This window comes from Protopterus annectens, chromosome 3.part0, assembly GCF_019279795.1.
Source record: "Protopterus annectens isolate FY-2018-M chromosome 3.part0, PAN1.0, whole genome shotgun sequence".
Lineage (NCBI taxonomy): Eukaryota > Metazoa > Chordata > Ceratodontiformes > Protopteridae > Protopterus > Protopterus annectens.
In genome coordinates, this window is record NC_056731.1 from 913,423,709 (window position 1) to 913,444,504 (window position 20,796).

General features: G+C 39.6%; 1 long non-coding RNA gene across 2 annotated transcripts in view; it reads right to left on the reverse strand.

Moving 5' to 3' along the window:
- LOC122796622 overlaps window positions 1–20,796 on the reverse strand; it is a 189,695-nt gene that overhangs the window by 18,126 nt on the left and 150,773 nt on the right. For both annotated transcript variants that reach the window (XR_006363999.1, XR_006363998.1), the window contains one exon: window positions 14,604–14,642. This is a non-coding gene — a long non-coding RNA (uncharacterized LOC122796622). The remainder of the gene's footprint in view (window positions 1–14,603; window positions 14,643–20,796) is intronic.

Here is a 20,796-nt window from a genome sequence, read left to right on the forward strand (position 1 = left end):
CTAGGTTTACCTTAAGCAGGTTCAAGCCTTATCTGAAATGTCTTTGATGGTCCCTCAGGCCAACTCTGTTTTGCTTGACTTAAAAATCTTTTTGTGCTGTGATTCATTGGTTTCTTTTTATTTTAAAGTTAACTGCAGTCATTGGATGTCAAGAGGACTTAATCATTCTTATTGTTTCCTTCTGATGGGCTGTCTGTCCCTACTACTGCCCTTTAATTTATTCCTGTTGAATCTGGATGCCAACTGAGTCTTAAACTTTATTTCGGTCTGTTGTCTGATTAAAACATTTGCTCTTTTGAAGAGACACAGCATCTTTATAGTGTAAGTGATGCTATTCCATTTATGTCTGGGCAACTTTGGCATTTTATGGCATAACAAGCTTCAAACTCTGTTTTCTGTCTTCTTCTCAATGTCCCTTCCCTACCCCTTGTTTTATATTTGTGATGCATGTATGTGCAGGGACTTTTGACCTCACTACCAGTTTTCCAAAACAGATTCATTTATTTTTAACTCTGTTTATGATGGGAAACATGAGTGGGTACCTGCTTAAAGTAAGGAGAAGGGCATTCTACATTCTACTCAGTGATGAGAATCCAATGTCTTATACTGACAATCGCTGATAGTATATGATATGTTTAATCCAGTACAACTGGACAGATTTTTTTTTCTCAAAATATCAATATCCTTCTGCAGGCATCAAGATGGGGCTGCTGTAACCTGATGATATATATTGTTTTGGAAATGCTCTACCGTTACTCATTGTTGGGACAGCTAGAGGATGGCTGTTGATAGATAATGAGCAATCAGGCTGTTTTGGTCTCAGATTTAGCTCTGTTCAGTATTCTGGCTTGCTACCTATCAAATCTGATATTTTCTCCATCTCATTGTAGTTACTGCAGCTAAAAGCCATCATATTGAGCTGAAAATCTTCTGTTCCTCCAGGCAGGTTAGATTTCTAGAGAACTGTGTGTGGGTAATATAAGATTTACTCACAGTTGATATGGTTTGATCTTGGAAGTTAAGCCCAAGTAGTGAAACAAAGCCAGCCGCTGGTAAAACTGCATTACCCACATACAGGACTGGAATAAGCAATTATACAATGCTATTATTTACAAAAAAGAGATTGATTACCTTTCTAAATAATGGCATTATATGTCCAAATTTCTTATTTCTGTAGTCTTTTTCTGCTGTCTTCTTTGTTTGGGGACAGCACAGTACTTCTGTGTGGAGACATGCGTGAATGGGCGTACCTTCGTTGAAGGTTGTGCGTCAGGGCTGGCAACTCGGCACGTAAAAATCTACTGCCAATCATTAGCGGACCGGAGTTCTGCTGTGGCGACCCCTAACTGGGAAAAGCCGAAAAACACAGCAAGGATGAGTGTGCATGCACCTACTGTTTATATAAGGATGTTTGCAGATTCCTGATATCATAGTCAGTTGAAATATGTTTTAAAAAAATGTTGAGACTTTTTTGTTATCATCCCTCATTTTTGTTCTTTCTTTCATCTTATTGATACTATAGTGTTTTGTCTGTGGAGTAGAGAACATGGTGATTGTAGCATGTGTTTTTACTAGCTACACCTGCTAGGACTTATTATTTTGGGTAATGCTGGATTCAAAGCAGCCACAATGCTCTGTCAAGAATCCTGGATTCACATGTCCAGTCAATATTCATGTTGTTTGAATATTATTAACAGATAATTGCATAATTAAGCAATAACCAATGAGTGGGTGTGGGTATAATGAGGATTTACACATACTGTAGTTGGTGTGGTTTGATCAGAAGGGCGAAGCCCGACTGATTAAACAAAGTCAGCCATGGGTAAATCCTTATATACCCACACCTACTTGTCGGTTACTGCTATTATACAATGACATTATTTAAGAAAGAACTTGCATACCTTTCTTAAATAATGTCTTTATATAACAGCGCCATAGTGCTTCTCTGTATTATTTCCTGTTCTTCCGTGTTTGTTGATGTACTGTGCTTACATATGGGACTTACATTCCCATGCTTGCATAGTATATCAGTGCTGTTCAATAGAAGTAACAGAAAAAAAGGATCTCTCGTTTTTTTTTTGTTACTATAAAAGCTAGACAGTTGAGAGGTACAAGAGTCTGCTGAGACGGCACAGAAATACAAGGAAAATCAGATACATTTCTATTTCTTTAGTTTTGCAGGACGTACCTGATTTTTCTTGTACCTGGTCTGCCTTCTGTAAATATCTTTCAAACCCTTAGGTCAAGAAATGTGTACAAAGCCTTAAATAACAGGGACAAAGGCCCGAAAATAGGGACAGTTTTTTTAATGTTGCTCTTATAAACTTAGAAAGCTGCTAGAATAACAGAATTTGTATTTGTGTGCATTTTCTGAAGGCTATAAAGTCTGAAACCCAGATGTGTGTTATTTAGTGACTTCACTACTCAGCGATTTGTCAGAAAACCACAAATTTTATGAGGAACAGACCAAAAATATGAGGCAAAGGTCTGAACATTCTGTGAAAATTTGGACAGTTAAGATCTATGCATCTGTAACATATATCAATGCAAAACAATTCTGGCCACTGAACTGTAGTTTAGCAGCCGGACTTTTTTCTTTTGGTATGTGCCCAGTTTACAACGGGCACACTGGTTGGGCTGTCCAATCAGCGTGCTAATTTTTGAATAACAATGACCCATCATTGTATAATTATTTATTTTTTAACAGTGGTATGATATTGATTCAAGTGGAACAAATTCAGGTTCTGCCAGGGAAAGATAATAAAAGATGCACAACTGAAAAAATATATGTTTACATACTTATCAGATACTAAAAATGCAATATCAGAGCATGCTGGGTAAACTAGCCCAATGCCCTAGTTTTGAATACACTAAAATAAAACAAAATACCATGTAATATAATTTTAACGGTATAACAGATATTTAGGAGCAACTTAGCTTTGACTACAATGAAATAAAACACCAAAGCATGAGATAAACAATTATATATCCAGCAGATATTTACAAAGAATAACAAACTGTACTATGTTTTCAGCGTGGTTAGTAGTAAGACAAGCGATTAGTTATAGTGCATAATATAAAAGCATTTAATAAGCATACAAGAGAATATAGAGCTATTCATTTTTATATAAATTTCTGTAAGAATTCTTTAAAAAATAAATATACTAATCAGACAATTCCTAGATTATGGAACTACTTACCATTTATTGTTAGAATATTTACAGCTTTAATAATGTTTAATCAAAAATTAGGTTCATGGATGGAAAAAGATGTCTTTAATCCACATTTTACAGAGACAGTGTTCCCTAATCCAAGACTCACTTACACTAACAGCACGTCTTTTGGAACATGACCCCTGTGTAATCTGTGGATTTTTGTTGGACTGGAAACTACTTTGTTTTATTTAGGAGTGAACAATATTGGCCAGTTTGGGGAACATGCTCCATAAAATGGCACATACTATTTGATTTGATATGAAGAGAGTTTAGATTTTTTTTTTTGAGGATGAGGCAGAGATTTGGGGGGGGTCTGTACTCTAACTGTGCTAGCAGAATTCTCTTGCCTGACAACTATGGCAGTCAAAAAAGGAAATGCAAAATTGTCCAATCCCAGAACAATAAATTTTGGATTTTACTTTTTGTATGGTTTATGTGAAGTTGTTAGGCTAGTTTCATGTTTGTTCCAAAGATTATTTCTTTGGATTTATGATGCTAAGCTAATTTGCAACAGCTTTCAGGTCTTCCAAGGGAACTTGTAGCACTTGCTGATCTACTAGATCGAAAGCTTTAGTGAAATGAATGAAAGCAGTCAGTCACTTAATTAAATGTCATCTGTTAGGGCCCAAATCCAGGAGCCATCATTTCACTATGGCCATACCAGAATCTCTGCTGGTTTACTAAAAGGAGTGTACATGTTGTATGTGTTTTCCATGTTGAATATAGGTTAGCTTCCCAGTATTTTATCATGAGCTGGGAGGATTGAAATCGGCTTGAATTCAGTGGGAGAGCTGGATTTGTATATTTTTGGGATAGATTTTATTAATGGTATTTTTTCAGATTTTCAGAAATAATTTGTTACATATGGACAGGTTGTAAATGTGTTATGGGAAGTGTTACAGTATTAGCACGTTTTAATAAACCAGGGGTGTCAATTGTCTTCTCCTACAGGAATGTCTGGAAGCATTTCATTTAGTAGGTTTGCTATCTGTTTAGGGCTAATTTTCTTGAAATAAAACGTTGTCTCCATTTTGGGGGCCTTGGATCCAGGGAGGATACACTTGTGGCAGAATAAGGGGAAAAGGAAGCTCTTTAAGAAAGAATTATACTGAAATGGGACTCTGGAGGACAAAATTGCTTTGGTTCTGGTTGGATTGTAACATTCAGTTCTATCAGACAGACTTGTTTCCAAAATTGTTTAGGCTAATTGGAAAGAAATTTTGAAGGAAGTTGGCTTTATATATTCTGGTGGACTTTTTGGTTAGATTGTGGATGGTTAGAAATCTTTTTCTAGCCACTCGAGTTCTTTTCTTTTCTTCTCTTTTCAAGTGGCCCAGGTACTATCCCTGATTTTTATAGTTAAATTCTCTAGTCATCCATCTGTCTTGTATGGCTTTATGTCAGTAACACTACTGATGTCCTCACTAGATAGGATAGGACTCCACTCCACTCCATATTGGATTGTTGGCTATATAGATTTTGTACTTTTTTGGTAGATTAAGGCCTAAAATACATTGGTCCTTGAGGTGATTTTAGGTCTGTAAGTTGGAATCTGATGGGGCAACATAGGGAAGAAGGAAGGATGAAAAAATATATTTGATTTTATTTACGATATTAATAATAATGAGATGCAGGAGTAAACAGTTTTCTGTTTTTTGATTAGGTGGATTCTAATATTATCTCTAGTAAGCAGTAACATAATTAGGGTGGGTCAAAGCGGACAACTGCCCTAGGTACAAGGTACTAAGGGGCGTGATCAGCAAATGCATATTGGTCTTCATTGTAGTGCATTACCAGCACTCATATGCAGATATTGCATCTTTGGTCAGAACTGCAGCATTTCTCACTTGCTACAGTTTAAAAAGAAAGATATATATATGTATTTTTTGCTCCTTAACTTAGAGTTATGGGGAGGTGACAGATTGGGGCGGCAGCACTGTGTGACAGAATAGCTAGCTACACCTGTGTTAGTAGGCCTTAATCTGTAAGCCATTCACAAATGTTTTGGTGTTTCTGGCTAAGGAGATTTAAGTTGAAGGTCAGCTAGCAGTACAAGCTGTTTGTAGTTTGAAAATGATTGTCTTATTGTTGGAAATCATTTTCTCACATATAGCTGGTTGGAGGCAGATTGGAAAGTATGTTACTGAAAGATGGAGTGTTATGCCTTTTTTCAGACATATGTTTGCTATTTGACAGATGGAGTAAGAATCTGAAGTGAAAGCAGCTTGTGAGGTAATGCTTAAATTAAATGTTTTCTTTATAAAGGTTGAGAGTACATCTGCCTGTTTTTCTTCCTGGCCTGCTGTTAGAAATATAATTTTATCTAGGAAAGTGGGCATGGATAGGTGACGTATCCATAGTAAGAGAGCAGTTTTTATTATGCAGATGTGATATGAGCTGCTTGAATGTCATTTGTGGATTATGTTTTTTAATGGAATGGAGGAATGAAATATGCAGTTTACCGTGAGAGACCATGTGAAGTACTGAATGCTGGTAGTATTGCTCACTGGGAGTAACTGTAAGGGCTTTAAAATACATAAGGTCATAATAACTAGAAAAGTTGGGGTAAACATTTAATTTAGTGGTGAAGTATGAATGACCTTAGGATAAAAAACTGTTTCTTTATGTATGATGGAGAAAGTGAAAAGTTTAGATTGGAGAGGTTTTGATTTTCAGTATGGGATGTTCAGATATTTGGGTGAGAAAGTTACACCTATCAGAAAGAGTGGCAGGACGATATAATCTTAATACAAGGTAATAGATGTTGCTAGTTAGATTTAAGCATGCTTTCTTGTATGTAGAGGGAGTGCTGGCAAGTTCTAAGAGAAAGCTTACAAAAGGAAATTATCTCACTAACCATTGTGGAATTTAATGCGATTTATCACAGGGGCACTGAAAGTTGCCCGAAGCAAGAGGGTAAAATATAAAATAGTTCTGTGGTAGGACCCATTTAAGAATCAGCTGGATCTGGCTTAACCTTCTTCATAGATTTTTTATTTCAGTTGACTTTGACTTTTATGGTCTAACTCCTTTGGGACTAGTTTTATCTCTGGGGAGTTCGGGTTTTATTTCCACCAGCACTTCACTTCTGACTTAGTTGCTCATCACAATCTTCTCCTTTTTGTCTTTGAATTTACAGTTTTCCTTATTGCAGTGCCTGTATTTTATGCATTGTTTTCTCCACATATTTTAGATAGTTTTTTTTAGATATATGATGTCTCTTGTTGGCTAGCTTTTTAAGATTTGTAATTCTTCTTGATGGTTCATGTTTCATTGTTAGTCATAATTCAGTTAGATTCTACTGTTTCCATTAAATGTTGAATGATACTGTTTCCTTTCTATGATCACTGGAGATATTTTCATTCCAAAGCCTGTGTATGTATTCTTTAATACTTTGCAGCTCTTTCCTATTTGGTGGCTTTATTGAAAAAAAAATGACATTAATAATTGATTGTGGCAAATTCCCTAAAACCATGATTAAACATGCACATAATATTCAGAAAAAGTCATGCATTGCCATTGGTCCTAGTGTCTTTTAGGCTTACATATTCATAATTTAAGTACAGGCTTAGGACAAATCATCACTAATAAATTTGAAAAACATTACTTTTCATTTGCACTGACCACATGTAAGCAGATGTTTAAACTACTGCTTTATTTTATGTGTAGGTGAATTTATTTCATAGTTATTTAGACATGCTATATAAGAAATATATCCCTTTTTGTTTGATATCTGATTTTAAGAGTATATTTCAGACTTTGACTAAAATGTATAGAATCGTAGTACGTTGTGGATTAATGCTAATGCATAAAGGCTATGCTGGCAATATTTGCCCACATATACCATAAGAAACATAATAAAAGAATATATCAGTAAATAGGCAATAGAGTTGCAAACACTATACTTGACACCAACTGAGAATGTATGGGAAAGCAAGGAGCAAACTATCATTGCAAAGTGATGAAGAGGAGGATTGTGTTAACAGTTAAATTATAAAAAGTGGCCAAAGGTAAACATGGATACCAAATAAATAATCAAGCAAACAAATAATATCTATCTATCTATCTATCTATCTATCTATCTGTCTATCTATCTATCTATCTATCTATCTAATATATACCTATATCCATAAGCAAACATCACCCCTTTTCAGGAGAGGCACATGGAGAAAGGCTATATATATATAGATATATATATATATATATATATATATATATATATATATCTGTATCTATATCTATATCTATATCTATATATCTATATTTATATTTATATTTATATCATAAATGTATCCACCCCCACTCTTGATGAAATAGGCACTCAACCAAAGGATGCTAACCTTTAAATGTATAGATACGTATGACTGGATGCTCATATGTGTGTTTGGCCAAATACATGTGTTTGAGTGGAGTGAGTTTTGGAAGTAAGATGATAGATTTGTGGAGATGAATGTGAGTTACAGGGTAGGAGAGTGTGTATGAGTATTGGCGGGTTTAAGATGGTTAGGAATGGGATAGATTGTAGGAGTGTGTGTATGAGTGCTTGAGTTTTAGGGTTAGAGTTAGGGTTAAGTTAGGGGTTAGATGTAGAGCTGTGTGTGCGTGTTCATTTCTTGCTGTATTTGTGCATGCAAGATGTCTTGTGTAGTGGTGGTGTTATCATGGAAAGTTTTTTTTAAGGGAAGGTGTAAGACTGGGGTTAGGTGCAGGGATAGGATTAGAGTTAGCATGTGTTAGTAAGATGGAGTGGGTGGTGGTATTAGGGTTAACAGATCATTAGAGGAAACTGTTTTTATTGCAATATAAGTTTGTGTTTTATGTTTATGATGGTTTAATTGTTCAATGTTCTGAGTTTGATCACTGAACTTTCAGTATTTTGATCAAGTAGCACAGATCCATACACACACACAGATATATATATATATATATATATATATATATATATATATATATATATATATATATATATACACATAGACATATATGGTTTTACTCAATTTAGTCAAGTGTGGTTTAAACTAACATTTGTTTTGTCAACATACTTTAGTTGACAAAACAGATGGCTGACAGGTGTGCGAGGTCAACAGTCTTAGGGGTTGGGGAATATGGCCCTTCCCTGAGGATTGTGTGATCTTGGAGATAGTATATATAATTCACAGAGGGTGTGGAGGGTGTGGGGGGTGTAGGGGGCCTGCCTCCAGTAAAACATGCTGTTTTTGAATTTGCATTCTCCAAGGTTATATTCAGAGCATGCCCACTGAACTGTTGATGTTGCAAATGTCAGTTTTGAAGTGTTGACATTTGAGACATCAACATTTGAACATCTTTGTGTATTACAGTACTCTCTCACACACACACACACACACACACACACACACACACACACACATATATCATCATTTCGCCAACTCTCTCGATTCAATGCCGCACACTTGCCTTCTTCTTCACTCATGCCTGTCTGATCTTCTTTCACACAATCCATCCACCCCTTTGCTGGACTTCCTCATTTCCTCTTACGTTTTTGCTGTCTGTCCCAAATCTTCTTCACCAGACTGTCTTCTGCTTTTCTGCACATATGTCCAAACCACTGTAATCTGTTCTCTTTGATCCTTTCTGCAATTGGAGCTACTTTGGCTTCTGCTCTTATGTTCTCATTTCTTCACCTGTCCTACAGAGTGCATCCTGCCACCCTTCTCAGACGCTTCATTTCCATCACCTCTAGCTCCTTCATCTGCTCTGCCTTTACTGCTCAGGTTTCTGTACCATACAGTAGTACTGGTCGCACCACTGCCTTGTACACCTTACTTTTCAGCTTCTTTGGCATTCTTCTGTCATAGACTGCACCTGACACTCTATGCCAGTTAGCTGCAACTCCTCTGATTCTAGCTTTGACCTCTTCATTCAGACTTTCCTTCTCCTCAACCACCCCTCCCAGATACTTGAAGCTATTTACCTGTTCCACTATGTTCCCTTCTATCTCAATTCTCAGCTGCTTCTGATTTCCCCAATTTGCTGCCATTACCACTGTCATATCTGTGCTTTGTTTCATCCCATGTGCCTTCACTTTTGCACTTCATTCCTCTATACCTTGCTGGAGTTCTTGCTCAGAGTCTGCCTGTAATGCCACATCATCTGCATACAACAACTTTGTTGATCTGTCCCCTCTAACCTGTTTGCTAATGTAGTCCATCACTAGTATGAACAGCAGTGGGCTTAGAACTGAAGCCTGCTGTACACCCACTCCCATTGGGAACCCCTCTTTGAGGCCAACACTGTTCATACTTGAGTGATTGGGTCCTTGTACATCGCCTGCACTAATTCTACCAGTGTTTCTCAGACTATGAACCACTGCAGTCCTGTCCAGATCAGCTTTCTTGGGACCTTGTCATATGCTTTCTCCAAGTCTAGGAATGCCCAGTCGGACTCTTTCCTCATCTATAGCTTCTTCATCCTGATCTGAATCCAATCTGCTCATCTCCCATCTTACATTCTACTACTCTGCGTATCCGTTTATCAATCACCCTCTCCAGAACGTTCATGCAATGTGATAGGAGTTTGATGCCTCTGTACTGCCTACAGTTGTGGATGTCCCCTTTGTTCTTGTATACTGGCATGAGTATGCTTATTCTCCAGTCATCTGGGATATGCATTTCTCTCCACACAGCTATGATTATCCTCAGGAGCCATTTCTCCCCATCTCACCCAGTATCTGTATCATATCTGCTGTGACCTCATCTGATCCTGTTGCTTTCCATCACTTAATTTTTCTTAGTGCTATTGTTACTTCTTCTATGGTGGGCTCCTCTTCTTCTCTCATTATAGGCTATTTCTGGGGCAGTACAGCTTCTGCGGGGTTTTCTTCATTCAGAAGCTGCTGGAAATACTCCATCTGCCTTTGATGTCCTGTGGACTGGAGAGCAGGTTGTTCCTGGCATCCATTATGAAGGATGTCTGACTATCTCTTTCTGTCTTTGCCTTACAGCCTGATATAGTTTATTTGTGCCACCTAATGAGTCACTTTCCAGCAGGTAGAGTGCCTCTGATGCCCTGTTCTTTCCTATTGCAACTCCTTTCTTAGCTTCTTTGTTAGCCAACCAGTATTCCTTCCTAGCCTGGTCGGTCTTTTCTATCTCCCATTTTTTCCTGCACTCCTTCTTTTGATAACTTCCTGGGCTTCTGCATTCCACCACCAGCTTTCCTTATGTACCTATTTTCCATACCTAACTCAGCCACATATCTGTTCTGTAGTCCTCGCACATGCTGTTTTGAGGTGCTTCAACTCCACCTATTTTCTCCTCTTCCTGGGATGCTAGACCCCTGAGTAATTCCTTGAGATGTTGTATTTTCTCTCCAGTCAATTTTCAGGTCTTCAGCCTGGTTTGTGTTGACCATAGAGCCTTCTCTGACCACTGCTTGCAGCTGATTTTGGCAGCCAGTGGTTTATGTTGTAGGCCGAATGTTTCACTGAGGATGACTTTGCAATCATTGATTCTACCCCAATGCCTTTTGTGTATTAGGTGGAAGTCTACCTGAGTTGCATGTTGGCCATTCTTGTATGTGAGCTTGTGAATGTTTCTCTTTCTGAACCATGTGTTGGTTACTATCAAGTCATTTGCTAGACAGATGTCTAGAATGGCCTGTCCTTCTTTATTCCTGTTTCCTCATACATGTGGACCCAGGTAGTCCTCATATCCTGTTCTGTCTATCCCGATATGTGCATTTATCATTATTATTGTCCTGCTTTATCTAGTAGGTCCTGCAACTGCTGTCTGAATGCACTCTTTTCCTCACTATCACAACCCTGCTGTGGTGCATAGGCTGAGATTATGAATACTGCCCTGACGTTACACTATATATATATATATATATATATATATATATATATATATATATATATATATATATATATATATATATATATATAACATGTAGATATGTTCACTCATTTATTTATTTAACATTTGTTAACCAGGTAAGCACACAAGTGCAAAGACCCTCTTCAAAAATGACTCAAAGGCAGTGCAGACATTTACAATAAGAAACAAAGAACAATAAATTGCTACTAAATTCAAAAATAGACAAAGAACAATAAATTGCTACTAAATTCAAAAATAAACAGAAGATAGATTTAATACAAATAACTTTCTTTATAACATAGCAAGATCAAAGAAATAATACAGTACAAAGTAGCACATACGATTGCCATTGATAAAATAAAAGGAAATTCTATCCAAAAGAGGGTGCAGGAAAAGTTGTAGCAGTGCATGAAATATTTAATGCATTCTATGACAGATGGGAAGGAAAGTAGTGCGTAGCAGAGGCACAGAGGAGGTAAGAAAGGAATGATCAGAGTAAAAGAATTAATTAGGAATGAAAAAGAAGGGTGGGTATAGGGTTTTTAGAAGTATAGAACAGAACTGTGAAAGGATTCAAGTATTAGGGACCGGGTGGAGAAAAGAAAAGATGTAAGGATGAGATGGGAGTGATGGTAAGATGGGGAAAATATTTGAAGGATAAATTCAGCATCTTAAAGTTTACTTGGATTATATACTACATATTTTAGGTTAAGTAATTGGTTAATAGGTTGTGAAATATTGTCCATGATTATCAAAGCAGTGACATTGCTACAACTGCCTAATGTATACATGAATATATGTATATATGTATGGAATATATGGGGTCTGGGGTATAATGGGTTTTGGAAACAAGTCTCATGTATGATGAGTGGTAAAATAAGTTCTTCTGCCTTAGATTGCCAGTGTATGAGACAGTTAATTTATTGTACCCAGACCCAGACCCATATATTCTATATTTATATTTATAGAGATCCTCTTGCATTCTGTTTATCCATTTTTGAGTAGCTTTGTATGTACAGTACTGAGCCAGATTCATGAACAGCCACGTCTCAGCTTTACACAAGGTTTGCTAGGGGTGATGTTCCACAAGGCCACCTACTGGGTGATGTAGGTTATGCATTGAAACCATGGCTCATGATACCAATCAGAAATGCACCCCCCACTGAAGGATACAACGATGCCCATGTGCAAATGAGAACCATCGCAGAGCATGTGTTTGGAATGCTGAAGTCACAGTTCTACTGTCTAGACACATCAGGGGCTGCCCTGCAGTATGATCAAGGTTCATGCAGAGAAATTCACAGTCTGTGCCATGTTGCAACATATCGTCTTAAGGAAACAGCTGCACAGGGACAACAAGGGCCAGGACCACACATTCCTTGACCACAGGCAGGGTCAGCATCTCCTGCACATACAGACTAGGATTCTGAGGGAGCTGGCAGATGTAGACATGCTCAATATGCCTTGCCCTGGCTAAGAGGCAAAGAATTGCATACACACTCACCAACTTACAGACAAAGAATAGCGCACACACTCACCAGCTAAGGAATACACATAACAACCTAAGCACATACAAATAGTAAAACTGATGCCAGCTAGTGTCCACAAACTTTACTTCCTCATGTAATAGCTGTGTACTGATAGCATCAGACAAAGACAGCCCCCAAAGGACATGACTCATACCTGCAGTAATGTCAAGGTAAGTGTGGAACCTGTAGTATATGAACAAATGTATAAGACGATAAGAGTAACTGAAATACCTCCATACTGTCAGTCTTAAATGTTCTCAAGCAGAACCTGTGTAACATGTCCACCAATGGCATTATTGTCTTATAGGAATGATATCTGCAATATACAGCTATGCATTGTACACAATAACCAGCATCAATCAGGTAACTTAACCACTTTCAACAAACCAGTTAACAGGACAATTATATCAACAGTTTCACAAGTAGAGCAATACGCAGGAATGCAATAGCAGTGATTTGAATGCATGACTTACAATACTAACTAAAAAAAATCTTTCCAAAATGAGTATGCACAAAAACATCACAAATTTATTATGTAATGCATATGCATAAAATCAACATTGTGAGAAAGACTCACTTAGCTGTCCAATCTGAGCATCGGACATATACGCAACCCTATGTCAAAACAAAATGAACAAAAGGGCATGGCACAGTCATCATCATTTGCACAGGGTGGAGGGTGGGGGGAGGAAACACAGAACATTTAGTAAAGTGGAAAATATCTCAGGGCCACTAACAGTAGATGTGTTGCAATCAACATTAAGGTTTGTTTAGCTTGCATGTATGTCAGTGGGTATGGGCAGTTTTTGTGAAGTGTGTGTGTGTGTGTGTGTGTGTGTGTGTGTGTGTGTGTGTGTGTGTGTGTGTGTGTGTGTGTGTGTGTGTGTGTGTGTGTGTATCTCCATGAACATAATCAAGCTTTGCAATAGAACTATGTCCTGTTTGGACAGGTGTGAACCATTCATAGTGGAGGTGTCAGCTCAGCGTCATCACCCCTAATCATGTAAACTGCCTCTGCCAGGAGTTGTACTGCCACTTCCTCGTCCCCTATTTGAATTGGGGGTGCTACCTGAAGGTAAACAATGTCTGCTGGATGAGCTGTCTTCATGACTACATCCAGGACCATGACCCTGTGGCCTGCTACATCTGGGTATGGACACTTCAATCATTGATGGAGCAGTACAAATAGTGCCACTATAGGAGCAGGATATGGCAAGACCACATCAGCTAATGCCAGAGGATGTTGTGGCTCAGTGTACACATGGATACTGACTGTCCCCAGCAGACATTCCATCATGGACACTACCTGATCCAATGTGTCACTCATCCTGTCCAAGAAGTTACCCACATGAATGAGCCAGTCAAACATGTCCGAATGTGTCGCATTTAGGACTCGCACTATCTCTTCCAAGGTACTGGTAAAACATGCCTGTGCCTCCATGATGGCTCTATACATATATCTAGTGGCACATAATGACACACCAGTATCAGGAGGAGTGTGAACAATAGACCTCCTCCGAGCACCTCCAGGATCAGTCCTGTATGGTACCATGTCTGCACGATAGCTACGGGCAGACTCAATCAGCTCTGCAACTTCAGTAACCACACTACCCTGATTAATTGTGTCACCCTCAACTTGTCCTATAACTGAGGGCTCAGTGGAATGGGTATGCATAGGCATACTGACTGTGTCTGAAATAAGGCCAGGGGATGTGTGAGCCACAACCTCTGCACCCCCGACTGTGCCTCTATAGCACCACTATCATCATCAGAGCCTATCAATATTCTATTATCAGGTGGTATGAGTTTGGCACTGCCACTGTCAGGGTCACCTGTGATAATAATCAACAAACAATGAGAGAAATAGTGACTAGAAATGATCCAGACTATGTTATAAACACTCGTGAAAGAATTTCAGATGATAAAGGAATGCAATAATTACTCTCTCCTCAGACTTACATCTAACTAATGGTTATTACTAATCAAAGAAAGTTTGTGCTTACCATGTACGTGTGGTCCTTCAGATGGTAATTCTGATGTCCCTGGAAAAAGAGGAAGACAGTGGAAATAAGTCTAATATGCAAATAACACAAGGGCAAGAGACCAATGCTCTGCTATTATTTTCAGCTTTGTCCAGATTTTTTGTGCTAAAAGGTTGAGATCTATGTGTTATTGCACAGCTTGTATCCTGGTGGGGCTGTGTGGACTGGACACAATTATGAGAAATTTATTAAAGAACAATTTTCTTATTACTGGGGATCAAAGCTTAAGTTGAAGTTCCTCCAGAAGAGACCAGGCAACCTCTACCTGGAGTACAGTTAGAGGAATTCATGTCAAAAGTGAAAAATATATATATATATATATATAAAATAGGAGGTACTTCCAGCGCAGCTAGCTGGAATTCTGTAAATAATCATATGTTATTCATGAATGTCAAGCTGATTTATACAAGATGCTTGTGCTACAAGTGTATTAGAACTGTATGTCATGTATATATCAAACTGATTTGTACAGATGTTTGTTGAAAATGTATTCGTAAAATGCTTATGTTTAAAATGTATCAACAGTGTGCCCTACTAGAGAGAACAGAAATGTACACGCACTATTGTAACTGTTTAAATGTTTATGTTTTAATAGAAGAAACTGGAAGACAGGAGGTTAACCTCAGTCCAGCAAACTTTAAAATATATCTGAAATTAAATCACTTTATGGGCTAGGCCATAAAGATGCTATCTCGCAGGCTTCATTGCAGCCAGAGATACAACGTCTGTACTAGGAAGCTTTCTGCATTGTCTCTGGGGTGAACTAATTACTAACTCTGGAAGTGTGGAGGTATGAACTTGTTTTATGACTTCTAGCACCTGCCACAGATCTGAGAAAAAGCCCTTGTGTGTGTACTTTTGCAGGTAGGTGCTAAATCCTGCCAGCTTCCAGCAATGGAGGTTTGCATGAGAACTAGAAGTCAGATGACCAGAAGTGATGTCTTTCTACAAGCTATCCCAGAAGTAATATTTTAGATATTATTTTGAGAAGTCTCTTAGTGAGACAGAGGGGCCTGACAAGAGAGACTGCTCACATATTTCATCTTGCCTTGCCCAAGTAAGTTATTAGGGAATAGTATAATTCCCTTAGATTTGGTCAGGAGTATAGTGAAGCTTAATTTAGATATTGTTTTTCTTTATTTGTCTGAGTTTATCCTTCAAAGTTATTTTAAATGTTTCCTGTGATTTTAAACTCTGATGTTACTGTGAAAAGATATTTAGTATTCCATTGTTCCTTTATTATTTATTATTAAATATATTTAAACACTTCATTGTGGCTGATCTTTGTAAAGATATTTAAGTTTTGAGAGTATTTGCATATTTATTGGTCATACTACTGTGTGGGCCACTGCTAATAGCCTTGCTTTTGGTCAAACTACCATTTGTATTACTATTAATATTATTGTTTGTCTTTTTGGCTTTTCCTGGTTAGGGGTAGCCACAATGGAACTTCGGTCTGCTAATAATTGGCAGTAGATGTTTTATGGTGCCGAGTTGCCAGCCCAATGCCCAACCTTCAGTGAAGGCACGCCCATTCACACATGTCTTTCGGTATTACTATTAATATTACACAGTAAAATTGGACGCCCTTTGTTGAGGGCCTTAAAATAACTGCTGAGGGGTTCTGGTGGTAGTTTTAACTACCTTATAGTCTGGGCAAAAGGGGGCATAGGTAGTAAGCCTGTGCCAGCCTTTCCCAGGTGCGTGTGTGTGTGTGTGTGTGTGTGTGTGTGTGTGTGTGTGTGTGTGTGTGTGTGTGTGTGTGTGTGTGTGTGTGTCTGTGCAAATCAAATCTCAAAGAGTGTGTGAGTCAGCTACTTGGACAGGGACACAAAGCACTGATTGGACAGAGAGAGTGTTGGAGGACTTGGATTGGAACCCTGGCTGAGGACTCAACTCTATAACTGTGCCAGTGGGGAGTCTTATTGGGGATCTAGAGAAAGAGAGAGGAACCAGCCTCCAGACTGACAGTGTTCTCTGTGTGCTCTTAAGGGAAATTGTGCTTGATGGTTCTTGATGCAGAGAGGTACTTGTATGTACCTATTATCCTCCCAGTGAACATTCCATACAGGTGCCAGTGGTGAGGATTGAGGGTCCTTGATTACTGGCCCAGAGGTGGGGCTTCACATATTGGCTGGCAGTGGTGGGATCACCACATCACATATTGGTGAACAGTGGTGTGGATACTGAACTTCTGTAGCCTGTAAGCAGTGGTCACTAAAGAAGGTGTTTGTATTCTCAAGCAGCCACAAGGTAGACATTCAGAGTTTTATATCACAATAATTTTATTTTTTGTTAGCTTAGTTAGTCTGGGAGAGCAGGCAAGGATGTCAGTGGAGGATTAAGGCAAGCTGACAAGGAGTCAGTTGGCTGAGATGTGCCAAGCCAGAGGACTGGTGCATGCCAACCTGATGAAAGGGGAAATGATTGCAGCCTTAATCACAGCTGCATCACAGACCAGCAACCAGGAAGACAGCCTTTCTGGCCTTAGGGATGTACAGCTCACAAAAAATAGACAGTTCAAATTTTCCTCAGAGGACTTAAAAATCTGTCTGGAGTTAAAGATACTTGAACTGGAGAGCAAATGTTTGGAACTAGAATCAGCAGAGAGACTGTGGCATTTGGAGGCTGAAGAGAAGGGGAAACAAATGAAATCATAGCAGACAGACTGAGATGTCTGGAAGCCAAAGAAAATGAGAGGCAGTGGCAACATGAAAAAGAAATGCTGACTGTTCGCCAGGGACATGGAGATAATAGGAAAGGGAGTAACCATACCCCAGAAGCAATGAAGGTCTGTAAACCTCTTCTTGAGTACCAAGAAGGTGATAATTGTGATAGTTTTATTCATATATTTGAAAGAGTAGGCAAACAGTATAATATTGACTGAGGGCTCTGGGTACAGTTCCTTACCCCCTTACTCTCTGGTAGAGCTGTAACTGCTGTTTCTAAATTGTCAGATATTAATTGTTTAGACTATAACAAAATAAAGAAATGTTTATTAGAGTATTTTAAGTTAACACATGAAGCTTATAGAAAAAAGTTTAGTGAGCATAGACGCAAGGAAAATGAAAGTATGTGTGATTATACTGCTGAGTTAAGCACTTATTTTCATAGGTGGGTGAGTGGGTGTCAGGCCACCACACCTGAGGGACTGGCAGACCTTTTGGTGAGGGAACAAGCCCTTAGCACTTTGCCTGAGGACATGAAAATCTGGTTGGCTGACAGGGATTTCAACTCTACAGACAAGCTGGGGGAAAAAAGGGGATCTCTACTTTGCAAGCAGGGCATCACTGCACAAGAAAGGGATACCCAGTGCTGCACATGGATATAAGGGAACCCATGGTGGGCAGCCTAAGCCACCACAGCAGAGTCCACCAGCAACAGGGGAAGCCACTAGTTCAGGTACATGGCCAGGATCAAGGGTTAAATGTTATAAATGTAACCAGTGGGGCCATGTATCATATAGATGCCCACAGAGGCAAGGTGGGGAACAAAAGGTAGGGGAGCCAGCAAGTGGGAATAACAGAATGCCTGTGATAAGTTGTCTGGAGACAACAAGGGTACCAAACTACCACAAAAAAGGTTATATCCTATCTTAGTAGATGGGAAACAGACCACTGCTAAGAGAGACACAGCCTCTGACCTAACCATTGTGAAGCCTGCAATGGTTAAAGAGCAGCACTACTTGCTTGGGAAGTCTACTCCAGTCAGAACATTTGGAGGGACCCCATTCCAAATACCTTTGGGTAGGGTTTGCCTTGACTGGGAGGGTGGAAAAGGAAGAAGGCAAGTAAGTGTGTTTCAGGTTATCCCTGCAGATGTCCTGCTAGGGAATGACTTTGATAATGCAGTACCTTGTGTGCATGCAGTGACACAGTCAGGCTTGGAGACAGGCATGTGGGTCTGGTAGCCTGGGGAGGACCCAGACAGACTGCACACTTGAAGCCAGGACTGGTGAGGTGGCTACTTCAGGGAGAGAGCTACCCTGTAGCAGTGAGACTAAAGGTGAGCCACAGCTGCTGGTGGGTATTGATGTTCCCTTGGCAGAGTGACTGCAAGTGCAGAAGTGAGTAGTAGTACCCAGGCTGACACTGAGGTACCGCTGTCAGAGGATACCAGACTTCCTGTGGAAAGGGAGCTGGGAAGGGTTACAATGAGAGAGTTGAGACAAGCACAGCTCTCAGACCCTACATTACAACACTTGAGGGTGGTAGCTAGTGAGGTGCCTGATTCTCAAGGAAAAGGGGATTCCGTATACTGGAACAAAGAGTTACTGTATAGGAAATGGATCATTCTGGGAGGGCTAGAGGGTGAGAGAATACAGCAGTTGGCAGTGTTCAGAGCCTACCATCTGGCATTTCTAGCCATAGCCCATGACAGTCCCTTTACAGGTCATATGGGCATAAAGCATACCAAGAGACATATTATGCAGAACTTTTATTGGCCTGGGATTGCAAGGCAGGAGACAAGGTCAAATCTCCTTTGGTGCATTTGCATGTGACTGAGAAGCCATTTCAGAGGGCAGCCATGGATATTGTGGGGCCGCTGAGTGCCAAAGTTCCACAGGGAAGAATTATATCCTATTGGTATTAGATTATGCTACCAGATACCCTAAGGCGGTGACTCTGTCCTCCATCGAGGCAGAGAAGGTGACAAATGCTTTGCTAGAGATTTTCAGCAGGGTAGGTTTCCCAAGAGAAATACTGACTGACAGAGGTGCCAGTTTCATGTCAGACCTTCTGGCTTGTCTGTGGAAGCACTGTGGGGTGAAGAACCTAAAGACCACCTCCTACCATCCCCAGACTAATGATCTTGTGGAGAGGTTAAACTCTACATAAAGACCATGCTGCAGGCATTTGCAGACCAGATTAAGAGAGAGTGGGACAAATATTTGCCCCATCTGCTGTTTGCATACAGAGAGGTACCTAGGAATATACAGGTTTTTCACCATTTGAGTTGCTGTATGGGCATTGGGTGAGGGGACCTCTAGATTTGATTCACAATGAGTGGAAGGGTGAGTGTGAATCCCACAAGGAATCATTTGTGGCATATGTCCTAAACCTCAGGACAAGGCTCAGGGAGCTCATGGGCTTGGCAAAGGAGAACCTGGCAGAAGTCCAACAGCAGAAAAAGGTCTGGTATGACAGGAATTCTCAGGTCAGAGACTATGCTGTGGAGCAGCAGGTTATGGTTCTCATTCCTGTCAGACACAATGAGCTGAAGGCAGCTTGGGAGGGAGTCTTCAAAGTGGTAAGGAAGGTCAGTGATGTTAACTACATGGTAGAACTGCTAAGCAGGTGGCAGGGGCACAAATTGTACCATGTTAACATGATGAAACCTTACCATGACAGGGACGCCCTTTTACTGAATATTTGCAGTAGGAGGCAGGAGGACTCTGAGGGGGATCTATGGCTACAGGGAGCCAACCAGCAAAATCCCAAGTTACTATGGTGGAGCCTAGGTTTGCAGGCATATGATATGGCAGTGAAACACTAATGGGGTCAGCAATGCAAAGGCAGATGGAATCTCAAGACAGGGAATGGAGTAACATATTCCAAATAGGCTTATTTCTCTCAAGCCACGTTTCTCAAGGGTCACTTGAAAAACTAGCTTGAGTCTTCGGAGGGGGAAGAGAGATGTGATGATATGAGGTACTGTCAGCACAGCTACATGGAATTTTGTAAATAATCATATGTCATTTGTGAATATCAAACTGATTTATATAACATGCTTGTGTTACAAAGGTATTAGAACTGTATGTCATGTGTATATCAAACTGATTTGTACAGATGTTTGTGTTGAAAGTGTATTTGTAAAGTGCTTGTGTTTAAAATGCATCAACAGCGTGCCCTACTGGAAAGAACAGAAATGTGCATGCACTATTGTGTCTGTTTAAATGTATATGTTTTAATTAAAGAAACTGGAAGACAGGAGGTTAACCTCAGTCCAGCAAACTTTAAAATATATCTGAAATTAAATCACTTTATGGGCTAGGCCATAAAGATGCTATCTCACAGGCTTCAATGCAGCCAGAGATACAAAGTCTGTGCTAGGAAGCTTTCTGCATTGTCTCTGGGGTGAACTAATTACTACTCTGGAAGCGTGGAGGTATGAAATTGTTTTATGACTTCCAGCACCTGCCACAGATCTGAGC